Source organism: Ischnura elegans, chromosome 11, assembly GCF_921293095.1.
Source record: "Ischnura elegans chromosome 11, ioIscEleg1.1, whole genome shotgun sequence".
Classification (NCBI taxonomy): Eukaryota; Metazoa; Arthropoda; class Insecta; order Odonata; family Coenagrionidae; genus Ischnura; species Ischnura elegans.
In genome coordinates this window covers 1,232,856-1,247,752 of record NC_060256.1, presented here as the reverse complement: position 1 = coordinate 1,247,752, position 14,897 = coordinate 1,232,856, and the positions used below count along the sequence as shown (strand labels likewise).

The window sequence follows — 14,897 nt, the reverse complement described above, 5'->3', positions numbered from 1 at the left end:
TTCATTGAAACTAAGATTATTTACATAATGCAAAATAAGCAAAATAAATAAATCTGAAGTGCACATGATGTAAAATTTCTATTAAAATGGATTCAAATTAGTAGGAGAGAATGATGTACAGGTGATGACAGCTGCCACACATCTTGCATTATTCTCAATTTTGCTATGTTCCTTTACCACCAATGACATTGACTACTCGAGTATATGAACCTGTAATTAAAAATATAAATAAAATTTTGTTAATTACACCAAAAGCATTAATTCACAAGTAATTTTAATGAACAGCATCTCAGTGATACATCAAATTCTCACAATCAACAGTCATGATAAAGTTCTATAATGTGTAGATGTTTATTAAACATGCAATCACTTGTTTCTATATCATATTTCATGGTTTGAGCAATAGGAAATTAATAAATTAAATTTCAATTGGCAGACAACTTTTGGGAAATTAATTCTATTACCAAGATGGCAATCTTCCTGTCAGCATACAAAATTATAAAAAGGAATAATATGACATTAACATTCCACAACACTGTTACTCAGTGGCATATCTACGGGGGGAGGAAGGGAAAGATCCCTCCCCAAAGCCTCAGAGAAATAAAAAAATTATTTATAATTATTTTATATATTGAACTGCATCGACTAAAAGTTAAATCTTTAGTGCCAAAATGATTTCAAATGTATTTCCAGGAATGTTATTCTTCAAAAATTTTCTTGGACTGATTCGTTGTCTGATGGGGGGATGGGGGGTGCCACCCCAGGCCATCCTATCCTTCCCAAAGCATATTCCTAGTTACGCCATTGCCATTACTCCTTGACACAAATATTTCAACATTTATCAGATCATCTAAAAATATTATCAAATTGAAGACATACAGTCATATTTAACTACTCCATTGCCTAATCTCGACCATCGTATGCTCTCCCCCTTTAAAAAATATTTACATTTTAAAACATTCCAAACAGCGGAATAGGTTCATAGATTTCACATTTAATAGGTATTCTCAAACGTATCCCATATTTTAACCCCAGAATACTGTTTAGCAAAGAATTCATGTTAATGGTGAAGGTACCCCCCAATTAATGACCCTCATTATAACGATGAACACCATTTACCTATCTCCATTAACACCATCATGGAATGTGTCATACAGTTTCCTCCGGTATTACATCCATTATAATAACATTCAGACCAGGATTAAGTAGTCAATAGTTATGGAAAAAAATTTACTGTATAAGAGGAATCTCAGAATAGTAGTGAATTTATGCACAGCAAGACCAAACTTGCTTATCAAACGAGACACTAGTAATTATGAAGAACAGATTTCAACCCCAAAAAACTGTTCAGTGAAGGGTTCAAGTCAATGTTCATGGTACCCTCAAATCAATGAGATGAACAACATTTACACTCTCCATTAACACCGTCATGGAATATATATTCCTTTAAGTACAACATATAATGTAGTAATTTGCCAAAAGGATTAAGCAATCCACACTTCTGGAAAGAAACTAACTTAAAAAGAGGAATCTTTGAATTGCAGTGCATTTATGCACAAAAAAAACTAAACTTACCCATCAAAAGAAGTATTCTCAATTATGAAGAAGAGACTTGGCACTAGAAAAAGCTTTGAAAGAAACTGAAGCTATACCAAGAAGGGCAAGTATCGAAGGAAAAATAAATATATTGGCCTATGCTGCTGATGTAGCCTTATAAGCCTATAGTAAAAGTAACCTCAAATCAGTAGCCCAAGTAGAATAGTAATAAAAGTAGGATTAAAGGTGATTGAAGATAAAACTAAATATATGAAAATTGGAAGAGTGGCAGAGCCTAACATTTCTCTGCTGGTATTTGGTAGTCACCATTAACTGCCAAAATGAAATAGATGAAGAGATACAAATGGGGATAAATTAAGCTAATAGATGCTACAGGAGCCTATCAAAATTATCATACATTCAACTTCTCAATATACCAACTCCAGGTATATATCAACTCAAGATAGATAAAAATTAGAATGTATACTATCATAATACAGCAAGTGCTCTTAAATGAGGCTGAGGTAAAGACCCTAACAAAGCAGCCTTAGAAGAAGTAAATAACTGTTGGAAATTAAATATCGAGAAGGATATATGGTCCAACGTTTGACGAAGGGGTTTGGAGAATACTGAAAAACATAGAGCAGGAAACTTCATAAAACAAGATATTGTCAATGTGATCAGAAGTAGGAGAATTGCATGGCTTGGTCATGTAAGAAGAAGTGAGGAGTGTGGAGAGGTCAACCAGAGGGAAGACACCCACAAGAAAGACCAAGACTAAGATGCAATGACCCAGTGTTTGAGGGCATGGGATGAGTTGGGGAAAAGGTTGACATTATGGAGGACAGAGGAGTCTGAAGAGACAACTTGTTGGTGAGGCCAAATATCGACTTGGATTTGAGTATGGAATCATATTACTTGCAATATTTAATTTGATTAAACATGTTTTGGCTTGAATTCCCCCCTCTCTAAGAACGACTGTTGCACTTATTTGTAATTTGATTTCAGCATTAATCTCATGAACATAATAACATTTCATACATACTAATTTCCTCTGCAAAAATAAGGGGGTACTTCGTAACTGGAACTTTAAAACTTGACTGAAGGATAAAAAGCAGTGGCTTCATAGTATGTGGTTTACAATATCATTGATTAAAAAATTCAACCATGTTGCAATGACCTATTGCAAAATTATTTTAACCATATGCTGAAGTAGAAAATTGAAAGTAAGAATTACAACTCTACAGCATGCTTAAAACACTCTGTTGTACTTCAACCATACAGTATAGTAGGCCCTTATAATGTATTCTACTGAAGACAAAATGATTCTTTGGTGTTCTATACAACAAATACGAGAACTAAACAAGAAACCCAAAAATTACATTTAAATATGAATTATCTTCTGCATGTTTATCGATGAAGCCATAATATCTTTGGAAAAGAATGATGCCAATCTTAAAATGATAAAAATTCAGCCAATCAGTGATGTATAAAAAAAGTAAAGCTTATACTACAATTAAAGTTAAGTTCGAACTCAAAGAGAACCAATGTGTCTAATATTTATATGCCACTTTCATTATGAGGTTTTTGGCTTTTACTTTGCAGTGCACCATTTTCCTGTAGGAACTCTAATGAATTACCTTCAACAAATATATTCAAAGCTACAGACACTAACCTCAACCCTTAAGAAACAAATAAATAGCAATGTGGTACCCTATTCATACATACTGGTGAGAAAGGGTAGTTGAACGTTCAATGTCAGGGTATTTCGTGTAAAATGTAGAACTTGCCCAATCAGTAATTTTAGCATCGTGCACTAGTTCTTCCTATGTTGCTCCCTCGCCAAATGACACCCTTGGAACCTGCTTGAACAGCAGCAGCAACATGCAAGTGATAATGCAAATCAAATTTATTAATTTATTCCAATGGTAAACATTACTAATCACTAGAATATAGAATCAACGCAAAAGGAAATGGCAGAACGTCCCCCTACGGCTTAGGATAAACACCATAAATGGATTTAGGAGTACAATATCCTAGGTTTATCGCAACATATCACTAAGAAATGCATTTAAAGAAGTTTTTATTGCAACAGAAATCATGATATCTCCAAGATATCATTAAAACCGTATTATTTTCACACAATACCGCATCTGGTCTTGAATAAGTTATATCTACACATTAACAATAAGCTTCCACTCCACTCTTAATAATCACTATTTATATAAGATTTATAAAAGCACAATTAAACGCACAGGCTTAATAAAAGTAAATATAAAAGTAAAACAATAAGTTCTAGAGAAATGTACATGAATAATATACACACTGACAATAACGCATTGAAATTGAAATGGTGTACGAAGAAATAATCAAAAACTCCTAGTTATCCATAGCCATATTTTTTTTAATAACTCTCAATAATTAGGCATGAATGGTACCGTCCTCTTTGATAATCACTGAAGCCATTTCAGAAAAACCTAATTAATTTTATATTTCCATATTTTACAATTAGTTACTAAGCTCGAATACGTACCACAAGTAAATATTCGGCCAAAGATGTTGAAACTTCAAGTACACAGGAGCATACAGCAGTATAAGCACTGGGCCACGACAAAAGTTCGGTGTTGATGTATTTTTCCGTTTTAACCAGCCCTAGGAATGTAATCCTCTTCAAACAAAACTGGAATTAAAAATTCGGAATGAGTCAAGGAAAAGATTAGTCGCAAAAGCGATTCGTCGAGATTTTAATTGCATCCTAAAATTAAGCATTCACACTACTTCGAAATATAATAGTCATTCTTCTCATGAACAACACACAAATAAAGCAATGAAAAGCGGAGTTTCGTCCACTAATATGTATCCGGATATGCAGATTCTAGTCAAAAACGTAATTGTCTTTATTGTTGTAAATGACCGTAAGATTACTTCATACCGGCATTGACAAAAACAAATATTTTTATTGAATACAAAACTAGCAGCACTAATAGTTATTGTTACACTTTCTGGTACGTAGTAAAGAACTAAGTCAATCATCTCTGCAACCCAGACTAAATATTATATTTTAGTCACAAAATTTCACATATTCCATTGATGAATAGAAAACATACAAGCACAAAAACACTCGTCAAGAACCTCGCCGGATTATCTGAACCGGAATACATATTTTTTTAAATTACTACTTATACACAGTTCAAACCTAATAATTGGAATATGTGGATCAGCACTATTAAAAATTTAAGGTAATAGTATTAAAGGAACCATTATGTGTAGAAAAACTTACCTCACGTAGGCGGGAAGACGTTGTTTGGTGTCACTTGTCCCTTCGGCATATTTGAAGCCATTTCGCTCTTCTCTCAATATTTTGAGGGAAAATAAAATTTTTAAACACGTCCTTGGTGCTAATGTAGCAATTAGGAGCCGAACTACAACTTATTGTGCCGTATTTCTACTACAAATAACGGAAAATCTTGCCGAGCAACTGCCGGCCACATTCACTTTCATAACGTAAACAACGAGTGCAGAGAACAAAGATGGTAGGATGCGACGACTCAACTTTGTAGTGTATTATCAACAATCCAGAGGACTCTGATAAAGAGGAATCATAGCTGACATCTGGTGGCCAATTTCAGAAATGAGACAGAGGTGATCGGCCGGTATGTTTACTAGTGCTTCAGCCTGGCGGTGTGCGAAACGGGTGTGTTTTCAGCAATTTTGTGATGCAAAGTCTGATGTATATCTCAGTTTTGAATAATGGATGAAGTGATTTTCTCCAAAGCCAACATTTTTGAGTTCAATAGAGACTTCAAGAGGTCCTTCGTTGAGGGCTATGAAGTGGAACGCTATAATCACATCTTGGAAGTTGTCGTGGATGAAGCACTGGAGTATTTGGTTCTTGTAATGGGCTTTTACATGCAAACAAGCGTTATTAGTGCCATGTCACACGAGGTACACGCTTTTCGGAAGAAAATTGGCGCTTTTTGTTCCGTTTTATGGTATAATGTTGGCCGATTTTATTAACCATGTTTTACTATATATCATTATTTGAAATCATCAAACAATATGAAAGGCATCTCCTCACGTAAGCCAATAAGCTAATATCTTTTGTTTTAAGTTTGTGGATAGTGATCCAACCTGTATCACTTAAGTGAAGGGAATTACCACTCAGAAACCCTGATTGACGCCATAATTAACCAATCTTCCTTTGTCCTGCAACTCCTGTTGGGAGATTTTCTCGTGAAATGGCAGGTTGAAATTATTACAGCCTTTTGTAATTTGACGTATGTATTAGAATGAAGCTTGAGAATTTTGAAACTGTTTTGTGTATGTTTTGGGATGATGCCGGTAGCTGAGATGACAATTGGATCTTTATAACCCTGTTCCATATTCCATATTATTTTTATTTCTATTGCCAATTCTAGGTACTTCGTAAATCGTGCTGTAAAGTGCCGCATACAAGAGCATAGAAGAGCGGTGTGAAATAAACATTTCCATCTGTCAGCTGTGGCTGAGCATACTTTATGTGAACACGACATCAACTGGAAAGAGACAAAATATATCACCAAATAATCCAGATATATTCCCAGGATCATTCGAGAGGCGATTGAAATATCTAAACAACCTCATAATTTCAATCGAGAGGATAGCGACCAAATGCACTGCACGTGGAAGAGGCTCTTCGACACTTTTCCGCTCTTGTTAAACCTCTTGTGAACGATTCCTACCTTCTGCGAAACGTTCTGCTTGAACGAGTTGATGAACCAACACTCCAATGACGTCACCAACTCTATTAAAGTGAACGGCAATTTCGCATTTTCTTATTTTAACTCACGAGAGAATTTAAAATTGCTAAGTTTTCTCGGCGGATGATGTCGATAAATTGTTGCTGAAGTTTCGGTGGACGACTGGACCTGATGAAATTTCTGATTAAGTTTGAATGAAGTTCCTTAACCGGCTGTAAAACCGATATCGTTAAGAGAGAATGGTTGAATGCGGTAGATAGTGTATTGTTGTCGTTGCTCAACTTACCCTTCCACCTACCCTAAAAAATTAAGACCTTAAAGGCTTATGTACCTTAAAAACTTACTGCCTAATCAATGCACACGTAAGACCCTGCATCGGGCAATATTCTCGTTAACTCTATGAGTACACTCATCTGGGGTGACCAACATGTTTGTTTGTGAATAGAGAGGATGGCGAAGCAATACCGTTCAATATCCCGGTGACCCTCGGAATGAAGTATGCGGTATATTCATCTTGGCTCCTCGAGCGTCTGCGATAGGAAGCCGTAGCAACTTTATTCCCATTTTGGTTATCCCTCCAACTTAAGCCGCGGGAAAACCTCCAATATAATAACCGCTTGAACTACTTCGAGGATATAGAAGTCAAGAACTTCGACTCCAAACCTGTATTGGCACTTGTCGATTCTTGCGAAGTTAGGAGCAGAGCAATAAATTTCAAATCACAGTGTATGCCGCAAAAAGGGTAAGAAAAAAATGCTGTTCCACAAAATAAAATATATATTTGCGACTGGTTTCGATACTGCATATCGTCATATGGCAATTTCAAATATTTTTTCATAGAATTTATACCCTTGAAGAAGTTAGAGCTAGTAAAGTTATCCAGAGACCCAACCACGGATCACCAAAGAGAATGCAAGAAGGCAATAGCAGAATGCACCCCGGGAAAAACAACGCCTCATCCAAATGGCGCCTAGATTCTTCGGTTTCACCAAAATGCATAAGCCCGGAGTTCCTGTGAGACCCATCGTTTCCAGTATGTGTAGTCCTAACCGCGACCTTCACCTGCGCGGTGAAGAAAATTAAAAATATCTTACCTTCACCGAAGGATAGCCATCCTCCCCTTCAATCCATGGGAGTGTATGAGGTTCCCTGCTGCTGCGGCAGAAGCTACGTGGGATAGAGAAAGCGTTCTATCTTCCAAAGAGCATGAAAGAGCGTTGAATCAGTGGTCGCTGAATATTACGCCTCCAGTCCTGGGCATAAAATAATGCTTAACGCTACACGGGTATCGACGATGATGGAAGAATATCATCAGCATCTTATACGTGAATCCGTCGAGATAGGTAGTGAAAAGGCCAAACAACTTCAATAGGGAGGATGGATATAACCTCAGCCGCATATGGAGAGGGTTCCTGGCCCAATCTAATGACCAACGCCTATCGCCCTCCGTGGGAAAGTCAAATCGGGTCAACAATAGGTTAACGAAACCTATACACCTAAGCTCGGGACGAGAACGGTTTCCCTCCCATTCCCTTGATAAAGCTCCCAGTAGGAGGAGTGAAACGTTGAGTGTGAAAATGTTACCTACGCAGCTTTTCCCGAAAGCAACCACCAACATTGATAGAAGAAGCTGTGAAAATCTTCATACGAAAATCAATGTAGTGACTGGAATTCCTGTCACATAGGAAAAACTGGACGGAATTTTAACATCTGGACCAAGGAACATCATGTTCATTTCAACGTCTTCAAGGGTATTTAAATTCTATGTACAAATATGTGAAATTTCCAGATGATGATTGCCAGACGATGATGCGCCGTATCGAAACCGGTCGCAAATATACAATATATTTTGTCGAACGGCAAAATCTTTTTTTCTTACGCTTTGCGCATCATGAAGGAGTTGCACCGCCACCCACCATCGCATTTTCCGCAGTATCTGCCAATACTTGGCGCGTGAAGGCATCCCTCTATTTTATAGCGATGGAAAAGTCTTGAGGCTTTCGCTGCGCAAGCTGCCTACTCCAACTTGCTCCTGTCAATTATTTAGTGAGCATGGATAGTTTTTGTAAAAAAATACACCCTTTCACCAAATTTCTCCATCATCCAGACCTTCACAATGGATATTTTTGAGTTTCTTTTGGCAACGTGGCACAATAGTCCGGGCTTTAATTTCCAAAGTGATTGCAGATTCAATTGAGAAAAAATCATGAAGTTTGAAGATGTGATATTCGGTGCCCTGTGTTAAACGACAGTAAATATATGATGTTTATCAGCGAAAGAATACAGTATGGCAGCCCAGTGTATATAGTTTATGTTTAAAACGTGAAAATAGTACAACATAAAGTGCAGTTGATCAAAGATATTGACGCCTGACTAACCGCTGCTAACCAGTCGCGATACCCAATACTACTTCCGTTTTATTTAGGTAAACATAAAGCTTTTTCTTAAGCCCTTTTTACACGGGGCACGGAATTGCACAAGTTAGAGCTGCATTTATTTCTAAAATGGCGTGGAATTGCGCGAATGCATGAAAGAAATTAGAACAGGGGCTACTTTGCCGTCTCGCATCCACGCATGTGTTCCAGCAATTCACCGCTTTACACGACGCAATTTTGATTGCGCCTTCGCACGTACGTCAGATTGCGCAATTCCGTGTACCGTTTAAAACGGCCTTTATGATTTGTGGAAGCTGTAAATCCAACATGGCATATGATTCAAATAGTGATGCTTCTTAATGTGCTTCGCGTGCGATGTTTGGGTAGAGCTCGTGCTTTTTAAAAATGCTGTTACATTCAGGAAAATATTTCTAACTCAAAATTTTCCTCAAATGATTTTCATCGAAAAGAATTACTGAATTAATCATTCCATGCACTTCTCCAGTTATAACTCTCATTCTATAATGCAGCCATCCTTCCCCAATTTATCAAATTATTTTGAATAATTCTTGGAACACAACTGTTTATTTTCAATCGTAAATGATCTTTTTTTCCTTTTTTTCAGGATCTTTCCGCCGAAAGCAAGGAATTTCATCTTCCTGCAGTCCAGAGCGGTTCAGATGTACGACGTGAAAATTTGAATTTAAATTCACCTTCCGTCTCCAGTGCAGTGCTTAATTCTTTTTTCTTTCGGAACTTCTTTGAAATCGTTGAGGACGGACCGTCTAGTGAGTGATACTGGACAAATCCTCTCCTGAAATCTTCTATTCCGCGAGAGAATCTAAAATTGAAGTGGCCCAACGACCAGGAAGCAGAGTTTCATCTGTGTCCCCTGTGACCTTCGACCTCAAGCAATGAGGGCAGTGCAGCTGGGGAAATGAAGTCCCCAGAGGCGTCCAGAGGCATGACCTGAATCTCTAAGACGAAATGCTCACTCACAGTGAAAGGTAGGCTCGTGGATCTTATGTCTTTCTAATATGTAATGGAAAATAGATCCTATTGAGTTAGAGAGAAAGCAGGCATTTTTGCCTGCTTTTGAATTCAATCACTTTAATTGCCTACCCCCCCCCCCTCATCTCTCGATTCCACCCTCTCCATCCCTCCCTCAGCTCCCCTTCGGAATTTTCCCACTCTCTTGTATTCCCAACTCCGAGGAAGGTGGTAGTGCCACCGAAAATTTAGAGTCGTGCATGTTTTTTTATTGTGTCTTTCATTGTATGTTATACTGCAGTGAAATTCACGGCAATTTCTGTTAGGAAGAATGTAGCGCCAAGCACTGTGGAACTGTGTGAATTGCCGCGACAAAAATGAATTTGGAGAGCTTAGCAGTAGTCTATCCATTGGCTCTTAAAGACAAAGGTGCGAAGATTGATTCCTGATGCAGGGGAAATTTATACCCATTTATTGAGAGAGATAGTTCAGCAGTGCCAATATAAGGGTTTAAATATAGTTAGTTGATTTAGTCATTATCTGTTGGAATTCTTACATACTGTAAATTATAGCTTACTACCAATTTTCCACTAACATTTTTATTCACACGACCAGGCTCATTGCATTTTGTGTTAACGTGATCTAACGATAACACACAATGCATTGAAACCGGTCGAATGAATAAAAGTGCTTGAGGCAAATTGTCAATAAGTTTGACTTACAATTAAGGTTTAAATCGAATTTATACCATTTGCCTTCGGTATTGTGCCCTAAAATGCCCTAAATCAATACTGATGATTTCTGCCTTAGTATTACTGTGCTCCAAGTAAATGTAGTCAAATTTTGTGCTTTCCTTGGGATTATTATTGTTCACAAAGGCGCAGAGTTGAATGGAAAGCGTATATTGTGTAAATTACTTCTAACAAGAAGTTTTATCCTGCTCCATTCCTTAAACTTTGCCCTCCGTGGAGCATTCGCCCGTTTGATGTGAGGAAGTTCCTTCACCGATGGCCACTGCGTGCTTGTTCTAAGAGCAGCCTCAACGGTTCGAGTTAGAAGTGCTTGCGTAAAAGTGGCGTTGTCATTCATGTCATTAGCGATGAGAGATTAACAATTGACTTGCGAATTAGGAATTAGGCTGAGGGAGAAGGAACCCACGCCTTTTCCCACAATTTAGAATTTGATGATTGCTTTCACATAGGAATACTTGCCTCTCTCCCACCCTCCGCCTCACCGCTAGAATTGAAAACTCTTGAGCAGTCTTCCATTTGGCTATACCAAGCTTTCAACCCGCCTGGTCTTAACAGGGCCCACTGATCTCTATAGCCTTCTCCTCTTTCCCATCCCCCATTCCCCACCCTCTCCCTTCCCCTATCTTATCCTAATCCCCTCAGCCTTTGGGCATCCTCTGTCCTCCTCCTCAGTATCTCCTTGTCTCCTTCCCGATGAAGACCCTAAGGGGTCGAAAATTTGAAACTAACGTGTGAGTTCTCTTTTATTTGTGTCTATGTTTTTGTGGCCTATCATGGCATTTATTCATATATATATATATAGCACAAATAGTTAATTTATATTTCTTTCATCAAGCTTTTTGGGAATCTGCTAGGAGGAATAATGCACAATAGTGACATAAATGTTTTTTTTCCAAGCTTCCAAGTCAGCAAAATATATTTAGTATTCGCTGGTTATGAGTGTATTTCATTTTAATGACATTTCCCCGCTGGACCAATATTATTATTATTATTTCTAACTTTAACTTGTTCGTACAACATTTTTGGTGGAAGTTTATCGACTAGGTAGAAGAGAGACAGTTACAGTTACTTTTATGAAACAATCATTTGAATGACAGAGATACATGTCTTTGTGAAAGTGATGACGAAAATAGCCTGAATCGTCACATGCACCGGTGACTTAGTTACTTTTAATAAGTCAATCAACCGTCTATGGTTATCTTTGTGAAAGAATACGATCAATAATAATAAACCTAATGCTTTCAGTGCAAATCCCGCATGCAAAGTAGGGATAAAATTCGCAATTCTCTCTCTGAACCGCAACCTATCGGGAGTGGTGCACAAACGGCGTTGCCCCATAAGAGTTCTTCGCGGCGAAGTTTCCTCTAAAGTTAGTCTAATTGAGAGGTCACCCTTGTAATCTTAGTTTTTATTCATTCCTTACGACTCTAGTGTCATTTACACGTTACTATTTTGATTTGCATCCCAATGTCTGCTTATGGGCTAAGATACAAAGCCGTCGCAAATCTGTTCTTGGGTTGTATAATGTCCAGTACCTACAGTTCACCTGAGTCGCTTACTTTACTGCATATCTTTGATTGTTTCCTGGGATTTTTCGAGTGGTAATATTGTATTATGCAGGAGAAAGGGACGACTTTAAGAGGAAAATAACGTCACCAAAGACTCGGAAGAAGGTTGAAGGATTCAAGAATTCGAATTACGCTCAAGAAAATACGGGGAACCAAAGTTCCATTTTTGTTTCCTAAGTCTGGGAAGACTGCGGAAAATAAACACCAATTTGTTGGCTGTCGGGTGTCACGAAATGAATAGAAGAATTATTTTCATTGTAGAGGCAAGAACTTTGGGAAATACACATTAATCCACAATTATCGGGTCCTTTTTCGCTTTCTTATATGTAAATTGTGTTGTTTGAGTTGATAAACCTTCCTCCGGAAACAACTTCCCCCGATCAGTAAAAAAAGAAGCCTTCAGATTATTGAGGAAAGGACGAAAAAAGTGTGAGTCAAGGAAAACCATCAGTTTTTCACCACAACAATTCACATTTTCCTCAAGCCGATGTTTTCTTGGTCAAAAAAATGTTCTTTGGGCGCCTAAGAGGATTAATTCTTTCTCGTGGCAGTTTGTAGATACCTGACCACCTTGCTTATTTTCAAACTTTCCTCAAGGAAAAATTCGCAATATTCGCTGATCTCATACTTATGATTTTAAATCATGAAAGATTGTGACGCGACTTGGAATAAAGACGTCGTTGTCGGTCAAAATACCCACGAAAAAATACATTAAATACGTCATTTAATTCTTCTGGCCTCTAGTTTAGCCATCTGCAGGCTTCTATGTAGTTGACAGCTGAATGAATCTCCATCCAAAGTTTTCTTCATTGCTTGATATTCTCGAGTGGTTTCTGATTACGCTTCCCATTTAATTTGCTATAAAATAAAAAAATACCGCTTGAGAATAAAACTGAAACTCCTGGTGTATTAAATGTTTCCTTGTGAGTGATTTTTTCCGTCACATAATTCGCATAATATCAATCGCATCAAAATAATCACATCTTGCAACGATCTTTTGAATTCCGTATTCATCAATTTTTATAAAGCATTGGAAGAGTAACCTCGAGACCAGGCATTTTAATGCTTACCACAAACACTTTTGTTTAATTTTTCAAATCAACTCTGGTTCCATATCAGCGAACGAGTAACCAATAGCACAAAATATACGTCGAAATTGAAGAAAGGGTCAATTTGAGAGGTGTCCATGTTAGCTAAAAAGAAAGAAATCGCCAGCTCCACGTACATACAACAAGACAAATTATTAAGAACTCCAAATGAAAATCTCTCACCAGGTTGGACGATATATGTATATTTCAGGTGAGTGACTAATGCCACAAAGACAGCTAGAAAGGAATCCCTATCAGATTCTTAGGAGTTTTGAATAACCAAAATGCATGTATCCGAGTATAACCAAAAATCACCGGAGCACAACTTACGTTTTCTACTGAATGTTCGAAATTAAATTCTTACATCTGACTGTAATCGGAATTTTCGAAAATAACTCAGAGTGAACGCACACAAGGAACACGGGGTGATAAAAAGGACCTTTTTGCAACAATCTTGACGGGGTAGACGGGCAAATACCCGCCTGAAGTAGGCGGGCCGGGAGATAGTAAACACGATTTCATCTTGAGGCTACAAATAGAAAAATGGTGCCTAGTCCTTAACTATGGGTTGAGAAGGAAATTCATTTGTGATCCCATAGTGACATCAATCCCATGTGAAATAAAATGGTAATATGTAAATAAATCTAAATAAATCCGCATCAAAGACTATAAGATTGTACGCAGCAAATTGTAAAATACGACGCGTCACGGCTTTCCATACCATCAGAGAGCTATCGTGGACTGCGCGCGCGGTAAAACATCGATTTTTATTTTGCTTGATGCTAACGGATGTAGTTAATTTTTTCAGATGGATACACTAAAACGTTGATGTAAGTTAACGTAAATACCTCGAGATAACTCGATGATCCTTTTCTTACAATACCAAATAAACACAAATTTTCGATGAAAAACATGGTCTTCCAATTTGTATCGTATCGACGATAAATATCGCGAGGCAGCGAAGAAATCAGGCTATATGAAATGTAAAATAAATGTGTCACTAAATAAATTATATCTTATACTTATTTCACTTGCTAAAAGATTCACTTTCCAACTTCCGTCGAGTACGGTAATCCCCGTGGCCAGCAGCGAACTGTGCCGCACGTTCGAAAAACCGATCTTAATTTCGGCGTCGCAGGTGGTCGCAATATTCCTTTTCGTATCATACTCTGCAGATTTTGTTGTATATGTGGTGTAAACATCTCGAGGTAACTCGGTGATCCTTTATTTTATAATCGTACACGAACACAAAATTTCGACGAAAACCAGGGTCCGCCATTTTCTATCGTATTGGCCACAAATAATGCAACTGAGTCGTGAAAGTTACCAACAATTAACAATATTAAACCGCGTAATAATGTTGTATATTTTTGTTTCTATTGAATTACTGCAGAAGGTATGGCATTGGTCTTAACATGCTGAATTTCGAAAAAAAATCAATGAGGGCAATTTTTTCGAAATTTGTTCAACTTTGAGGCCAAGTAATTTGTTTAAAAATTTACCAATGAAAATCAGTTTCCGTCGAAGAATGAACTATTGTGTTGATAATAACTGCGCAAAGTTTCAATTTCCGTACTCATAAAAATCGATGTCGAGGTCTTGCCAGCTCTTTTCGGTTTCAGCTCACTGTGGCACGGTGCGAATTCCATCTTTCCAAGGGGCTTTTCGGGCCAAATCGGGAATAGCTGCGCAAGGAGGGGAAAGCAAGCGGAGGAATGGGGATTGAGGGGCAAGTGGCTGGATCGGAGGAAATACATACGTCTGCATTAGGGCCATCGTCGCAGAGGGAGTCACTCACGGCGAATGGCGACATTTATCAATTTCATCTCTTCCTTCCTCTCTCTTCCCC

General features: G+C 37.8%; 1 protein-coding gene across 1 annotated transcript in view; it reads left to right on the top strand.

The window, feature by feature from the left end:
- The window catches only part of LOC124167687 (follicle-stimulating hormone receptor-like), a 573,602-nt gene that overhangs the window by 64,180 nt on the left and 494,525 nt on the right, over nt 1-14,897 (top strand). Inside the window, exon 2 of the mRNA XM_046545674.1 lies at nt 9,276-9,657. The gene's annotated coding sequence lies outside the window, so the exon portion shown is untranslated. The remainder of the gene's footprint in view (nt 1-9,275; nt 9,658-14,897) is intronic.